Source organism: Bos indicus, chromosome 5 (assembly GCF_029378745.1).
Source record: "Bos indicus isolate NIAB-ARS_2022 breed Sahiwal x Tharparkar chromosome 5, NIAB-ARS_B.indTharparkar_mat_pri_1.0, whole genome shotgun sequence".
Lineage (NCBI taxonomy): Eukaryota > Metazoa > Chordata > Mammalia > Artiodactyla > Bovidae > Bos > Bos indicus.
The window spans coordinates 21,869,905-21,885,604 of NC_091764.1; the positions used below are offsets into that span (position 1 = coordinate 21,869,905).

At 39.1% G+C, this 15,700-nt stretch overlaps 1 long non-coding RNA gene across 1 annotated transcript in view; it reads left to right on the forward strand.

The window, feature by feature from the left end:
- The window catches only part of LOC139183062 (uncharacterized), a 56,594-nt gene extending 41,405 nt beyond the window's left edge, over nt 1-15,189 (forward strand). The window contains exon 2 of the long non-coding RNA XR_011566528.1: nt 14,449-15,189. This is a non-coding gene — a long non-coding RNA (uncharacterized lncRNA). The remainder of the gene's footprint in view (nt 1-14,448) is intronic.
- The last annotated feature ends 511 nt before the right edge of the window (nt 15,190-15,700 follow it).

Genomic DNA, 15,700 nt, shown 5'->3' on the forward strand with positions numbered 1-15,700 from the left:
GGGCTCCTGGGCACAAAAGCCCTTTTGTCCCGCATTTCATACAAGCAAGACTCCAGCCACCCTGACCTTCCCTGAGCTCCAAAGTGCATCTTCAAACAGTTGCTAATCAAGGGAGGAGCAGCCAGGAAACCACCAGAGGCAAGATTAGAGAACAGAGAGACTCCTGGAGATTAGGAGAGGACCACCTGAGAGGAGATTAAGGGAGTGCAGGCTCTGCACACACCCTAGTTTTATCAGCACCTCACCTTGAACTATTGCTATAAAACTCCTCTCCAGATCCTTCTGGGTTGGGACCCATAGTTTTTGAAGGCAGGAGCCTACTGTGTCACCCTTTGTCTGGAAAACAAATGATGATCATCTTTTCTGTTTCATCCAAAACTCTGTCTCTGAAATTCAACTTGGCACGGGTGCAGAGAGGCTGAGCTTTTGGCATCACTGTTGACAGTTTTCAGGCAAAATTATACAATTTCTCCTGTAGGAGTCCCAGCCTCAAGAGCTCCGATCCCTGCCTCATGAACCCTGTGTCATAACCAATACTCTCAGTTGAATAAGAGAGAATCTTTAGAGGAAAGACTCAATAACCCACAATTAACTCTTTGGGATATATTTCATCAAATATCTCTTAATCCAAACATGGCTCAAGCTAGGACATAGGGTATAAGGCAAGAAAGGAAGAAAGTTCCATAGTGGAATCATAGCAAACTTGTGTCCATAGAAATTGGAAAATTCACTTATGTCCCTCGTCCTAATATGTATGAATCAGCCACTCTAAAGATATAGGAAATGTCTTTGATCTGCTGCTGCTTTTTGTTTGTTTGTTTTTTCAGAGAAAACATCAATCCCAATGAACTTTTCAAACTTCTCCATGAACAAAATAAATAAAGCTAGGTTCCAGCTTTAAGCAGTAAGTCCTCACAGTTTCCTGCTCTTTAAATAAGGACATTTTAGTCACTGCCCTGAGAGAAGCCATTATCTTGCTGTTGTTTTGTTCTAAAAACTCATTGTTTTGTTTATATTTGTTTTTGCTCATTGCTTTCCCACACGAGCAAATAGTTAACTTAAAAATGAGCTACTATTGGTAGTTGGGGCAGCCTCATTAAATCTTTCAGAACATTAAATTCTCCATTTTTTATTTTCCTTTCAATACTATGATAAATCCTGTGGATCTTTGCCTGAACTAGACAATGTGGCATTTATTTAATCAAAAACATTTCCCAGGAACTACCTAAAAAAGTTTCTAAATTCCTTAATAATATTATCCTAATCCATCATGTTGCTCGCTATTTGCATAGTCATTTCATTGAATAGTTTATGATAAATGGAAGTGAAAGGATTTTCTTACACCATCATTTTTCACAAGGCCTGCTTTCTGATTAGAACATGAGAGGCGGTTTCCTTCCAAAACCCCTGAAGTGAGTTTCAACTTTCTAAAGAGATTCGGGGCTGTGCTGGCAGCCTGCTGATCTTATATACTGATCTGTCCTCCTCTGTTAGGCTCCTCTCCCACTTTGACTCCCCAAAGGCCATCTTCTGGAAAAAATAATCATGAAACCTCCCATTCGAGTCTATGCAGCCAAGAGCACAAGTGCTCAAGATTCTGTCACACCCAAAGCTTCTGTGAGTCATTGTACTTCTTCTGTTACCTCTTCCCAAGTAGCTTATGACTAGTGTGGCCTGTCCAAACTTCCCACAGCATATTCATCAATGGCTAAAGAGCATTTCTGTTATGGACTTTAGTTATATTCTCCCCAAATTTGTGTGTTGAAGTCCTATTCCCCAGTACCTCAGAATGTGATTGTATTTGGAGATAAGGTCTTTAAAGAGGTAATTAAGGTACAGTGAGGTTATTCAAGTGGGTTCTAATCCAATGGGCTTCCCAGGAGGCACTAGTGGTAAAGAACCCACCTGCCAATGCAGGAGACATAAGAGTCATGGGTTCAATCCCTGGATCAGGAAGATCCCCTGGAGGAGGGCATGGCTAATCCACTCCAGTATTCTTGCCTGGAGAATCCCATGGACAGAGGGGCCTGGTGGCCTATGGTCCATAGGGTCACAAAGAGTCGGACAAGACTGAAGTGACTTAGTACATACACATGCCTAATCCAAGGTGTCCTAAAAGAAAAGGAGATACAGCAAGACAACAGACGTGCACAGAAGGAAGACCATGAGAAATCCTAGAGAGGAGTTGGCCATCTACAAGTCACAGAGAGAGGCCTCAGAGGAAACCCTGCCCAAACCTCCATCTCAGATTGCTCGCCCTCAAAACCAAGAGAAAATACATTTCTGCTGCTGAAGCCTCTTAGTCTGTGGTATTTTGTTCTGGCAGCTCCAACAAACTAATACAAATATTTTTCTCTAATCAAGTTTTAGCACCTATTTGAGGCCAAGGGGAAACATGGGGAAAAGTAAGACTGAAAGAAGGACTGAGCCAAGATCAGATATAGTCTTACAGGTATGAAGAGGAATTAGAACTTAATTCTAAGTGAGATTTAGATGGAGGAGGGATATGGGATTCAACAGTATAGCCCAATTCCTTTGAGAAAACAAGATTTGAGCAATTTTGATAGGCAATGATGTCAGCCAGACATGCAGTGGATTAAAAAAATCTAAATGGGTGGTAAGAACATGAACTCAGGGAACACAGGTGACCATGAAACGACCTATGTCTTTCCTCTAACAATAACCTACATCACACCAGTGAGTATTTAGTATGAGAAATTCAGTAAAAGTTTAATGCCTTGATCTAATATAAACAAGTCTGCTTCCTCAGTGAAAAAAAGCAGCAGCAGCCCCCTGACAAACGGCAGCACCTACAACCGAAGCAAGCACGTTCCTTTCTCTTGCAAAGTTGACTACTTGCAGAACAAATTATAATTTCTCCACATCTTACTTACATTTAGAATAACCTAAAAATATTTTCCCTAGAGACAAATATTTATGGACTCACACCATTATGCTAAATAGATGTAGAATGTTAGGAAGCTGTAGGTCAGAAGATTTAATTTTCTCTTGCCATTAGTCATTAGGTGCCATTAACGTTACACCCCTAGTCATTGTAATTCATAAGTGAAAACTAAAAATCATAGTTGTGCTACTTATGACTATTCTTTCTCACATCAAAATTCTCAGGTGACTATGTGAAACCTTAAATAGGTCATAATAAGGGCCAGAGATTATCATCTGCTTGCCAGTGCAGTCTTAGAAGAGAGTTCTGAGTTTTATAAACAGAAACTTTTTTTTAAGCTCACCTGGCTGACAGTAGTCATAATACGATGAGGATTTCACTTGAAGGTCTGCGTGATAGCCAGAATCAAGTCTCCAAAATTCCCTCAGATGTTGTCAAAGTATATTAAGTGTTGCCCATTGCTTTGCTATTTGGTTGATTGGTTGTGATTTAGACTTCTAAAACTCACTGAGATAACCATATCTCACTATGCAAAATGCTTAACACAATGTCTGGTAGACACTCAAAAAAATGTGTCATGAATGAGTTATTAAATGAGTAAATAAATACATCATAGTTAGAATAAGAATGAACATTGTTATCAAGGAAACAAACTATGTCTTAAAAGGTTGCCAGGAACTCATGCCCATATATTTTCAATGAAGCCATTATTTCAGCTTCATTGTTCTCCGCTACCTGGCTTTCTCTGCCCTTCTGTTCCTATGGGTTTCCTAGTGCTCGAGTTTAACCCTTTTAACATGTCAACATATTATTATTTATCTACCATTCAGAGATTATTTCTTGTTCCAAGTTCTAAAACTCTGTGATGATATGATTGGTTCAGCTTAAAGCAAGTGCTACCCAGGGTCCAGCTGACCTTCATCAGGAGAATGGGTTTGCACGTGAAAATCATAGCTCCTGTGTAAAGTATCTACATAAACGAAACACCAGTTTCCAGAGAAAAAAGAATTGTTTTCAGTTGAGCAGATAACCAAATGACATCTTCTGATGATTGTGAGGAGGCAAGTTAAATTTTACTGAAAGATAAATAAATGAAAATACATCAGAACAAGATGCAAAGAAAAGATGAGAAAATGATGATTGAATCAAAATCGAAGAATGAGATTTGGAGTCAATATAAAAGATCAATCATTCCTAACTGAGAATGTCATCTCTCTGCTCACAGTCCTACATGAACTTTAAGTTTTGCCAAATATGTGTTTTAAATTAATTGTATTTTAGAAATTCCATTATATTTATCTTACTATGATATACAAGTGATTTGTTGTCAAATGTATATACATAGTATATACTTACATGAGCATTCAGTTAGTTCAGATCAGTTGCTCAGTCGTGTCCAACTCTTTGCAACCCCATGAATTGCAGCACGCCAGACCTCCCTGTCCATCACCAACTCCCAGAGTTCACCCAGACTCACATCCATTGAGTCAGTGATGCCATCCAGCCATCTCATCCTCTGTTGTCCCCTTCTCCTCCTGCCCCCAATCCCTCCCAGCATCAGAGTCTTTTCCAGTGAGTCAACTCTTTGCATGAGGTGGCCAAAGTACTGGAGTTTCAGCTTTAGCATCATTCCTTCCAAAGAAATCCCAGGGCTAATCTCCTTCAGAATGGACTGGTTGGATCTCCTTGCAGTCCAAGGGACTCTCAAGAGTCTTCTCCAACACCACAGTTCAAAAGCATCAATTCTTCAGCACTCAGCTTTCTTCACAGTCCAACTCTCACATCCATACATGACCACTGGAAAAACCATAGCCTTGACTAGATGGACCTTTGTGGGCAAAGTAATGTCTCTGCTTTTGAATATGCTATCTAGATTGGTCATAACTTTCCTTCCAAGAAGCAAGCATCTTTTAATTTCATGGCTGCAGTCACCATCTGCAGTGATTTTGGAGCCCAAAAAAATAAAGTCTCAGTGATGGGACCAGATGCCACGATCTTCATTTTCTGAATGTTGAGCTTTAAGCCAACTTTTTCACTCTCCACTTTCACCTTCATCAAGAGGCTTTTTAGTTCCTCTTTACTTTCTGCCATAAGGGTGGTATCATCTGCGTATCTGAGGTTATTGATATTTCTCCCGGCAATCTTGATTCCAGATTGTGTTTCTTCCAGTCCAGCGTTTCTCATGATGTACTCTGCAGAGAAGTTAAATAAGCAGGGAGACAATATACAGCCTTGATGCACTCCTTTTCCTATTTGGAACCAGTCTGTTGTTCCAGGTCCAGTTCTAACTGTTGCTTCCTGACCTGCATACAAATTTCTCAAGAGGCAGATCAGGTGGTCTGGTATTCCCATCTCTTTCAGAATTTTCCACAGTTTATTGTGATCCACACAGTCAAAGGCTTTGGCATAGTCAATAAAGCAGAAATAGATGTTTTTCTGGAACTCTCTTGCTTTTTCCATGATCCAGCGGATGTTGGCAATTTGATCTCTGGTTCCTCTGCCTTTTTTAAACCAGCTTGAACATCGGGAAATTCACGGTTCACATATTGCTGAAGCTTAGGAAACATGAAATCAGCTTATAAATATTTTTACATTTTGTATTCCAGTACATTTATAAATCAAGAGTAGCACAACACTCCACTTCAGAATACATTTTTTACTTTCCTTAAATATTGAATGAGAGTAGGTTTTATATGTGTGTGCATATATATATATATATATTTTTTTTCTTCTTTTTAAATCAGCTAAACCTTGGTTTGTTCTGAAGCAGCTGAGGATCCAAGATGCTCTAGGCTACAAGCTGAAGTTTGGAAAAAGTTGAACCTGCTGACTTTTATCCTTTCTTTTGGATAAGATGGTTACGGCGAATTTGGGCCTCTGGCAATAAAACATGAACCTGTCTATCTGCATTATTATGGATGCTTGATGGGAAGAGCTAACAGTGATTTTGGTTTCTTTACAAAGAGACTGAGAGGAAATTTATTGAAATGGAAAAAGTCAAATGGGCAGAAATGTGATGATAATAACAATGAACATTTATAGATTGCTTATGTTGTGCCAGGCATTGTGTTGAGTTACTTCAAATGATTCATTTGATGTAATATGTACAATTAACCTATGGCACAGATACTGTCATTACCCCCATTTTAAAGGTTAGAAAACCAAGTCTTAAAGAAGCTGAGTAGCTATGCAAGATTACAGCAGCTAAGAAAAAGGTGGAACTGCAATTTCATCTCAGGTAATACAGCTTAAGAACCATCATTCTCCTATGCTGCTGCTGCTGCTAAGTCGCTTCAGTTGTGTCCGACTCTGTGCGACCCCAGAGACGGCAGCCCACCAGGCTTCCCCGTCCTGGGGATTCTCCAGGCAAGAACACTGGAGTGGGTTGCCATTTCCTTCTCCAGTGCATGAAAGTGAGAAGTAAAAGTGAAGTCGCTCAGTTGTGTCCGACTCTAGCAACCCCATGGACTGCAGCCTACCAGGCTCCTCTGTCCATGGGATTTTCTAGGCCAAAGTACTGGAGTGGGGTGCCATTGCCTTCTCCATCATTCTCCTATAGATCTTAATATATAGCTTTACTGCATCCTTCAAGTTGAAAATTAAGTTCCTGGCAGAGCCAAAAAATCATGCAAGTCCTGGGCTGAAATTTTTCTCTCTGGGCTAAACTATTTCTTGATTTTCTTAAGCATGAGATGAGGAGAGGGCTGTAACATAAATGATGCGGAATACAGATACAACTAAAACCACTTTTAAAAATCCCCAGAACAAGTAGAATGGATACACATATGTGTATGATTGAGTCCCTTTGCTGTCGCCCTGAAACTATCACAATGTGGTTCATCAACTATACTCTGATATAAAATTAAAAGTTTTTTTTTTTTTAATTTAAGAAAGAATTTAGGGGGAAAAAGTCTCCAAAACAGTTTTCAACAAACAGTTGAAAAAGTTTCATGTGTCCTTATTCCCTGGTTAATATAATACACAAACAGCTTTTAGATATTACTTGTACTTCAGCCATTTCAATTTTTATGAGGCCTGAAACTGAAATTCTCATTCCCATATAGGAAGAGAAGCAGCAGATTGATAGAGGGGTCATGCCAAGACTGTAATTAATTCTCCACAGGAAACACCCAGGAACTATTCCACAAGACGGGGAAACATCTTCCTCTTTACTCCATAAAGAGGAAGAAAGTTCTGGGTAGATTGTAAATGCAGATGCAAATTTACTCACAACCTCCAACCATTCATAATAAAATCCAACTATGACATCCATCCATGGTGAAATCATAGTATAACTTTCTTTTGCTTTATTTTACGTAGAAATGAGGATCCTTATCCTTAACCTATGTATATACAGTTGTCACTCAGTATCCATAGGGAATTGGTTCTAGGAGCCCCCAGGACACCAAAATCCGAGGGTGCTCAAGTCCCTTTTATGAAATGGCATAGCATTTGCATGTAATCTAGGCACATCCTCCCTCATACCGACAGCCCTCCATAGCTACAGATTTCACATCTGTGGATATGGAAGGCTGGCTGTACTCATTGTTCAGTGGCATTTTATAAAAGGGATTGGAACATCTGTGGATTTTGGTGTCCACAGGGGCTAGAACCAACCCCTGAGAGATTCAGATGGATGACTACACTTTAAACCATCTCAAGATTTCTTATAATTCCTAATACAGTGTAAATGATAAATGGTTGACAGTGCACATAAATTTAAGTTTTCCTTTTTGCAACTTTTTGGGATTTTTAAAAATATTTTTGATATAAGATTGGTTGGATCTGCAGAGGCAGAACTTGTGGATATAGAAGACCAACATGTAAATGAATATGAATATGGCTCTGTAGAGATACAGGGCCTTCCCTGCTGGCTCAGCTGGTAAAGAATCTGCCTGCAATGCGGGAGACCTGGGTTCAGTCCCTGGGTTGGGAAGATGCCCTGGAGAAGGGAAAGGCTATCCATTCCAGTATTCTGGCCTGGAGAATTCCATGGACTGTATAGTCCATGGGGTCGCAAAGAGTCAGACATGGTTGAGCAACTGTCATTCCACTTCACTTCAAAGGTACAGATATATCATTTAAAATGGATAACCAACAAGGACCTATTGTATAGCTAAGGGAACTCTTCCCAATGGTACGTGGCAGCCTAGATGGGAGGGGAGTTTGGGGGAGAATGGATACCTGTATATGTATGGCCGAGTCCCTTTGCTGCCCACCTGAAATTATCACAACATTGTTAACTGGCTATCAGTTCAGTTCAGTTCAGTCACTCAGTCATGTCCGACTTATTGTGACCCCATGAATCATGGCACGCCAGGCCTCCCTGTCCATCACCAACTCCCAGAGTTCACTCAGAATCACGTCCATCGAGTCGGTGATGTCATCCAGCCATCTCATCCTCTGTCGTCCCCTTCTCCTCCTGCCCCCAATCCCTCCCAGCATCAGAGTCTTTTCCAATGAGTCAACTCTTTGCATGAGGTGGCCAAAGTACTGGAGTTTCAGCTTTAGCATCATTCCTTCCAAAGAAATCCCAGGGCTGATCTCCTTCAGAATGGACTGGTTGGATCTCCTTGCAGTCCAAGGGACTCTCAAGAGTCTTCTCCAACACCACAGTTCAAAAGCATCAATTCTTCAGCGCTCAGCTTTCTTCACAGTCCAACTCTCACATCCATACATGACCACTGGAAAAACCATAGCCTTGACTAGATGGACCTTTGTTGGCAAAGTAATGTCTCTGCTTTTCAATATGCTATGCTCCAATACAAAATAAAAAGTTTAAAAATAAAATAAACTGATACTTTAAAATAAAAATAAAAGAACCAGAATAGTAAAAAAAAAAAAAAAAAAAAAAAAAAAGTTTAAAATAAAAACAAAGATACAGATATATCAAAAATATTCTGAACAAAAAAGGAATTTGCATATTTTTATCATTTCTAAATGAAATAAGCAGATATCTTACTGATATGATCTCTGTGACCTTAATAGTCATACTTTGCTTAAAATAATGGTAATAATTTATTATTTCACCTATTCTTTTTTTTTTTTTAACTTTATAATATTGTATTGGTTTTGCCATATTCACCTATTCTTTTAAGAAGAAAAATATCAGTATATGGGTGTTCCAGGAAATTCAGGCCCCTCTGTTTATTTTCTGTACACTTCCCTCCCACAAGCTTCTAGATTTGCTCCTGGAGTGTGACTGGGAATATAGAGGAGACAGAACCTCTCCCAAGGGGCACACTGAATATGGGACAAGAGCAAAAAGGGCAAAGAGAATTTCAAGGGAAAGAGCAGATGGTTTGGGGTTTAAAAGTTAAAAACCAAAATCCTGAAACACAAATTCTTCTAACCCTACTGCAGAAGTCTTCATTTTGAATACTCTCTTTGGTTTTAAATCAAAGTAAACAGCATTCATCCTAAGCCTTTTTCAAATGCACATGTTCCCCCCTAGGCTAATGTGCAGATTCAGAATTGGAAAACATAATTAAATTGTATCACATAAAGTATTTTTAAGTATTTTATAATACAAATTTGAAGAGAATTTGAATGGGTTTACTGGCTGTTAACTGGGCTTCCCCCGTGGCTCAGCAGTGAAGAATCCGCCTGCAATGCAGGAGATGGGGATTCGATCCCTGAGTGGGGAAGATCCCCTAGAGGAGGGCGTGGCAACCCATTATAGTGTTCTTGCCTGGAGAATCCCACAGACAGAGGAGCCTGGTGGACTCAGTCCATAAGATTGCAAAGAGTGGGACACGACAGAAGAGACTTAGCATGCATGCAGCACATTGGCTGTTAGCTATGCTTCTTTGCATCATTTTTTAATGATTGCTTTGGAATTACAATATACACCTGTAACTTTTCACAGTCTGCTTTGAGTTAATATTGTGCAATTTTCAGCCATATAGGTCCATTCACCCCTTTCCCTGTCCTGTGTATCATAATTGTCATATTCATTAAATCTTCATGCAGTAAATACCTCATAGACGATATAGCAACTTTTTCTTTAAACAGCCACATATATTTTAAAGAAATTGAAAATAAAATAGTCTTTATGCTTATCTAGACCTTTTCTAATGCACTTACTTGCTTCCTGAGTATCTGAGTTTCTATCTGCTTTTATTTCTCCTAATTCTGAAGAATTTCCTTTAGCCATTTTTGTAGCACAAGTCTGCTTGGTAACTGATTATTTTTATTTTATGTAAGAAGGCCTTTTTTTTGTTCTATTTCTTCAAAGCAATATTTCTTTTCCTGAAAATAGAATTCTGGGTTGAAGTCTCAATTTTCAGCACTCTTAAGTATGTTGTTACTCTGTCTTCTGGCCTTCATACTTTTTACTAACAAATTAGCAAAAATTGATCATTGTCCCACTATGGATACATGTCGTTTTCCTTTGGCTACTCTCAAGATTTTCTTTTCAACTTTGATTTTCTAGCAGAATGACTCTGATATACATAGGTATAGTTTGATTTGCATTTGCCCTTTCAAGATCACTGAGCCTCTAACACCTGAAAATTTGTCTTTTACCAAACTGGTTAACAATTTTGGCCATTATTTCTTAAAATATATTTACTGCCTTATTCTTCCTTCTCCTTCAGGAATTCCAATTACATATATATCATATTATACCCTTTTATACTGTTCCTTGGGTTCCTGGAACTCTATTTTGTATTATTTTGTTTTGTTTCTCAAAATAAATAACATATCTCTCAATGTCCATTTTTACCAGTTTATTTCTCTATCATTTTTATTCTCCAATTAGCCTATCCAGTGTATTTTCATTTTAAATTGGAAGTTTTCATTTATAGAATTTACAAATGGTTCTCTGATATATTTTCAATTTCTCTGCTGAGTTTTCTAGTTTTCATTTCTTATGTATATATTTTCCTTTATTTTATCATGCTTAGTTGTAACAGCTGCTTTAAGTTCCCTAGTTTGTGAATTCTAACATCTGATGTATTCTTTACATTGGTCTTGGTTGACTGTCTTTTCTCTTAAGGTTGACCTATACTTTCCCAAATCTGTGTACTTCAAATTATCTTGAATAGTGTCCTAAACATAGTGAATGATCCAATAACGATCTTTGTTGTTCCTATTTTAGCAAGCAATTAATTTTCTTGCTCTCACACTGGAACTTATGTCTTTTGAGTGGCAACTAAAACATCAGTTGTATTCTTTCATCCTCAGTTGGACTGCTTTAAGTCTGTCCCACAAATGTGTAGTTCAGGAGTCAGTCTAAGGTTTGGGTAGAATGTATGTACAGAATCTGGAACCTCTCACCTCTAGCTCTCTTCTTTCCTGATTCCCTCTCCCTTCACTTTCCCTACAGCTGTGCTTCCCTTCATCTCTGCCCTCTCATTTATCAGGCCAGAAAGACTGATTTCACACGTAAAAATGAAACACTTACCCATGTCATTCTATTCATGCAAGGGTCAACTACCTCCCAGAATTTGCTCGACATTCTCTATTCTCCAGTATAGTAAAAATTATGCTTAAAATTTTGTCCAGAGTTATTATCTATAAGAGGGTTAGATCAGTAAGAGATGACTCATACCAGAGGCCAAACTCAAGGTTATACAGTATAGACACTAATTGCTTTTATTATTTCTTTCTTTCTCCTCCTCTTCTTCCCTTAAACACACACACACACACACACACACAACAAATTGCTTTATTTGATTGTAGAAAGAAACTTTAAAGAGCATAGTTCAATGATTTGGTGGGGGGGTTGTGTTGTTATTTTAGTTTTTCATCTCTTTTTAATGAAATGGGTAGTTTCTCTTCTTCTCAAATACATAAAGTGAATTTGCTATGAAAATTAATGTGTTTGAAGAGATTGTAATCAAAGAAAAGGAAGCATCACAACAGAGTAGAGTAGGAGTTTACTCCAAATACATTGATGACACATCACGTAACAGAGCAGTGATAAAGACGGAAAGTGAGCCAAGAAGAATTTGGCTCCAGGGTGCATGCTCTTGACCAACCATGCTATACTGAGAAAGCATATTAAAACTGAAGATGGGAAAACACCATTTAACATGGAAGAGAAGAGAGAAGCTGGTGAATCTTTTTTTTTTTTTTTTAATTTCCCAAAGACTATCAAGAAATCAGCAAAAAAAATTATTTTAGAAAGTAGTGCTGTTTGTATTACCTAATAACAAAAGCCAGTTTAAAAGTGGGTTTCTGAATTCTAAAACTGAAATCACAAGTTCTTTGCATAGAACTGGGCAAAGATCTTGAATACTGCAGAAAAAGAGCAATGAGATTTATTAAATATATTTAAATAAACATTCTTCCTCTGGGGTATCATCTTTATTGCCCTTTATTATGATTTGCTATTATTGTAGAAAATAAATATATTTTGAGCATCTACAAAAACTTCAAGAATCTTGATTCCTAAAGACAGTTACAGCAACTTCTTTAGAAATACCTATTAGTTTATCAACAGAAAAGCTCTTTCTGACCAGCTATTTACATGCATACTCTGCTGTTGAGTCATTGACACATTAAAGACCACATTGATGTAGGTTGACAAAAACAACCTACTGATCAACCTGAACAAGTGTTTGCATTAAATAATAATTTATACTGTGAAAAGCAAAGGTAGGTGCATTCACGGTAGGGTGGCAGATAGAGAGACTAGCAATTTCTTGTTTAGACAGAACGACCTGACAAGGAAGAGCTCATTAGGGTCTCTGGAGAGTGGCTGACAGCTAAGGAGCTGTCAGCTCTGTCAAAAGACCTTTGAAAATAATTCTTGTTTTCGAATCAGAATTTTCTGAATCACCAGCAGGAAGCCAGAATCACATTTGTTTGCTTCCTTGCCTATTTCCTCAGCCTTCAGTACTGGTAGAATTTGCCCAAAGCCTTAGCTGCCTTCAAAACTTTTTTTGCTTTGGTATGCCTGCCCACAAACAAACTGGAATTTGTTTTCTCAGAAATCCCTTTATTTATCCTTGCTTCCATTCTGGCTAATTAAGTCAGTGCTTGCTTTGAAATATGTCAGTGTGTGCATAAGAAAGACACACACACATACAAACACAGAGATTAACCTTGACTTTATGTCTCTAAAAATGAATAAAATAAAGATTACAGGAATACAGTGCTAGATTTACAAAAACAGAGCTTATTCAAACGGCTAGTGTAAAACCCCCAAATCCCTGCAGACAAATCCAGTGTAGGTTACATACTTTAATGGCCTGCCTCTCATATTTCTTCTGCTTAGGCATAACAGATTTTAATTTTCTATCCCAGAACCAGGATAGAATTCGAGATACACACACGTCAGACCTCAGTACCACCATTCCTAGACTTCTTGTCTATTCAGCTTGGGTATCTTATCTTCCCACAGAGCTTCATCCCTGCCCCTGACACATGTACTCTTAATATCTATCCTTGGCACATCTACTCTCAATATTACCCCCATAGCAGTGTACCCACACCTCCACTAGCAGCTTTGTATGTCCCAACAGCTTATACTAGCACTCAGCTTGGATAGGAAGAGTCATTTTCATAAATATGCTTATATACCATTTTGAATTCTTTAATAACAGTTATTATAAAAGATAGAAGAATCACTTTACAGTGGTGAGAACTGAGGAATGTACATCACTAGCTCAAGGTTATAAAGCCAATAAGAGACAAAGTCTAGATTCCTACTTGGTTTTGGCTCCCCAAATCTTGCTTTGTTTTAGCCACTACACCAGAAGCAAGCCTCTTTATGCTTGACGGTTGTAGCTTCACTGAAGTTAGAAGATACATGGGACCTCGCCTCCAAGATTCTGAGTAGTTCAGAAATGCCTCCTTGATGACCCTACCACTGCTGGATGCATCCCTTTAAAGAAATCACAAAACTTCTGGGGCTTTCCTGGTGGCTCAGACAATAAAGAATCTGCCTACACTGTGGAGACCCAGGTTTGAACCCTAGGTCAGGAAGGTCCCCTGGAGAGGAGAATGGCAACCCACTCCAGTATTCTTGCCTAGAGAACTGCATGGACAGAGGAGCCTGGCAGGCTATAGTCCATGGGGTCACAGAGAGTTGACCACGACTAAGCAACTACCATGACTACTACAAAACTGTGTCAGCTTAATGTGTGGTTTCCTTGATTTTCTTTACTATCTGACTGCTCTGGAGGCATGGTAGTGGTTGAGCTACTGATCAACCTGAAACAGATACAGTCATCTTTTCCACTTCATAGACAAAACAATTGAGGCTTAGTAGAGTGATGTGCAGACTAGATCAAAGCTGCGGTCTACTTGTCAACAAAACTACAAGTAGAGAAGCTCATCTTTATGTTACTCAGAGCTCTGGTTCACACCCAAAATATTTGCTAACTTAAATTACCCTAAATAACTACTTTCAGCACAAGCTCTTTCCTGTGCCAATTCTTTCATGCCGAGTAGGAACCTCTGTGTTTCAACACATTCTGACATCTCTCAAAATCTTTTCTTCCCCGCTGTATCAGTTAAAATCCCTATAAGGAAAAAAAAAAATACTCAAAGGTTTTAGATTTTTATAGAATTACTTTTTTTTTTTTTTTCAGGAACGTGCGTGGGGCTAAGAGTGCCATGCTAGATGGAGAAGAAGTGCAACACGAGCATCAGCAGTTCTCCATAATCACCCTCTGAACCTAAAAAGGCGGGGATGAAGAATGCTGTTTGTAGAACTAGTGAGAGCCAAGGTCTTGGAAGAGTGACTGCCCAACAGGAGCTGTGTCTGTCAAAGCTTGGGACCTCTCTCTTGGTGGTGGTGAAGTAGGGAGACGACAGAAGGAATAAATACTCTGAGCTCTTTCTCTCTGTTCCCCCACTGTCCAATCAAATGCTGGGGATCCTGTTGACTAAATCCAAGCAGGAGCCAAAGTATAAGGAAACTGGAAACTAGAATGATTCAAGACACAGAGTAGGAAGAGAAAAGCATCGATCTATAGGGGCAAACAATGCACCACCAGTACCGTCCCGTCAAAAATACCCCCACAGTAAGGCCACGGCACCCCCTCCAGTACTCTTGCCTGGAAAATCCCATGGACGGAGGAGCCTGGTAGGCTTCAGTCCATGGGGTTGCAAAAAGTCAGACACGACTGAGAGACTTCCATTTCACTTTCATGGATTGGAGAAAGCAGTGGCGGCCCACTCCAGTGTTCTTGCCTGGAGAATCCCAGGGACGGGGGAGCCTGGTGGGCTGCCGTCTATGGGGTCGCACAGAGTCGGACACGACTGAAGTGACTTAGCAGCAGCAGATAGTCTGGGCACTTTCTACTAAAGCTAAACCAATGTATATCCTATGGTCCAGCAATTCCACTCCTTTGTATAAATGTGAGTGTGTGTGTGTGTGCACGCATGCATGTGTGAAAAATGTGTGCATATATCCACCAAGCTACATGGACATAAATGTTCATATTGTAAATAATCAAAAACTAGAAACAACCCAAATGCCTACCAACAGTAGAATGGTTAAATTGTAGCATAGTCATAAAAGAGTATACACCAATGAAAAAGAACAAGCCACTAATAAATGCAACAGCATGAAGGGATCTCACACATATAATATGAAGCTGAAAAAGCCAGACACCAAAGAGTACATACTGAATGATTCTATTTATAAGAAATCCTAAAATAGGCAAAACCAGGCTGTGGTGATAAAAGTCAGAATCGTGTTTACCTTTTGGTGTGTCAGGGAGAGGAGACAGAGCTGTGTATTGACTGGAAAGGGAAAGGAAAGCCTCTGGGTGGTGGTTACTTGGCTAGATATACGTGTAAAAATTTATTGAGCTGAACACTGCTTCACTTCATGCA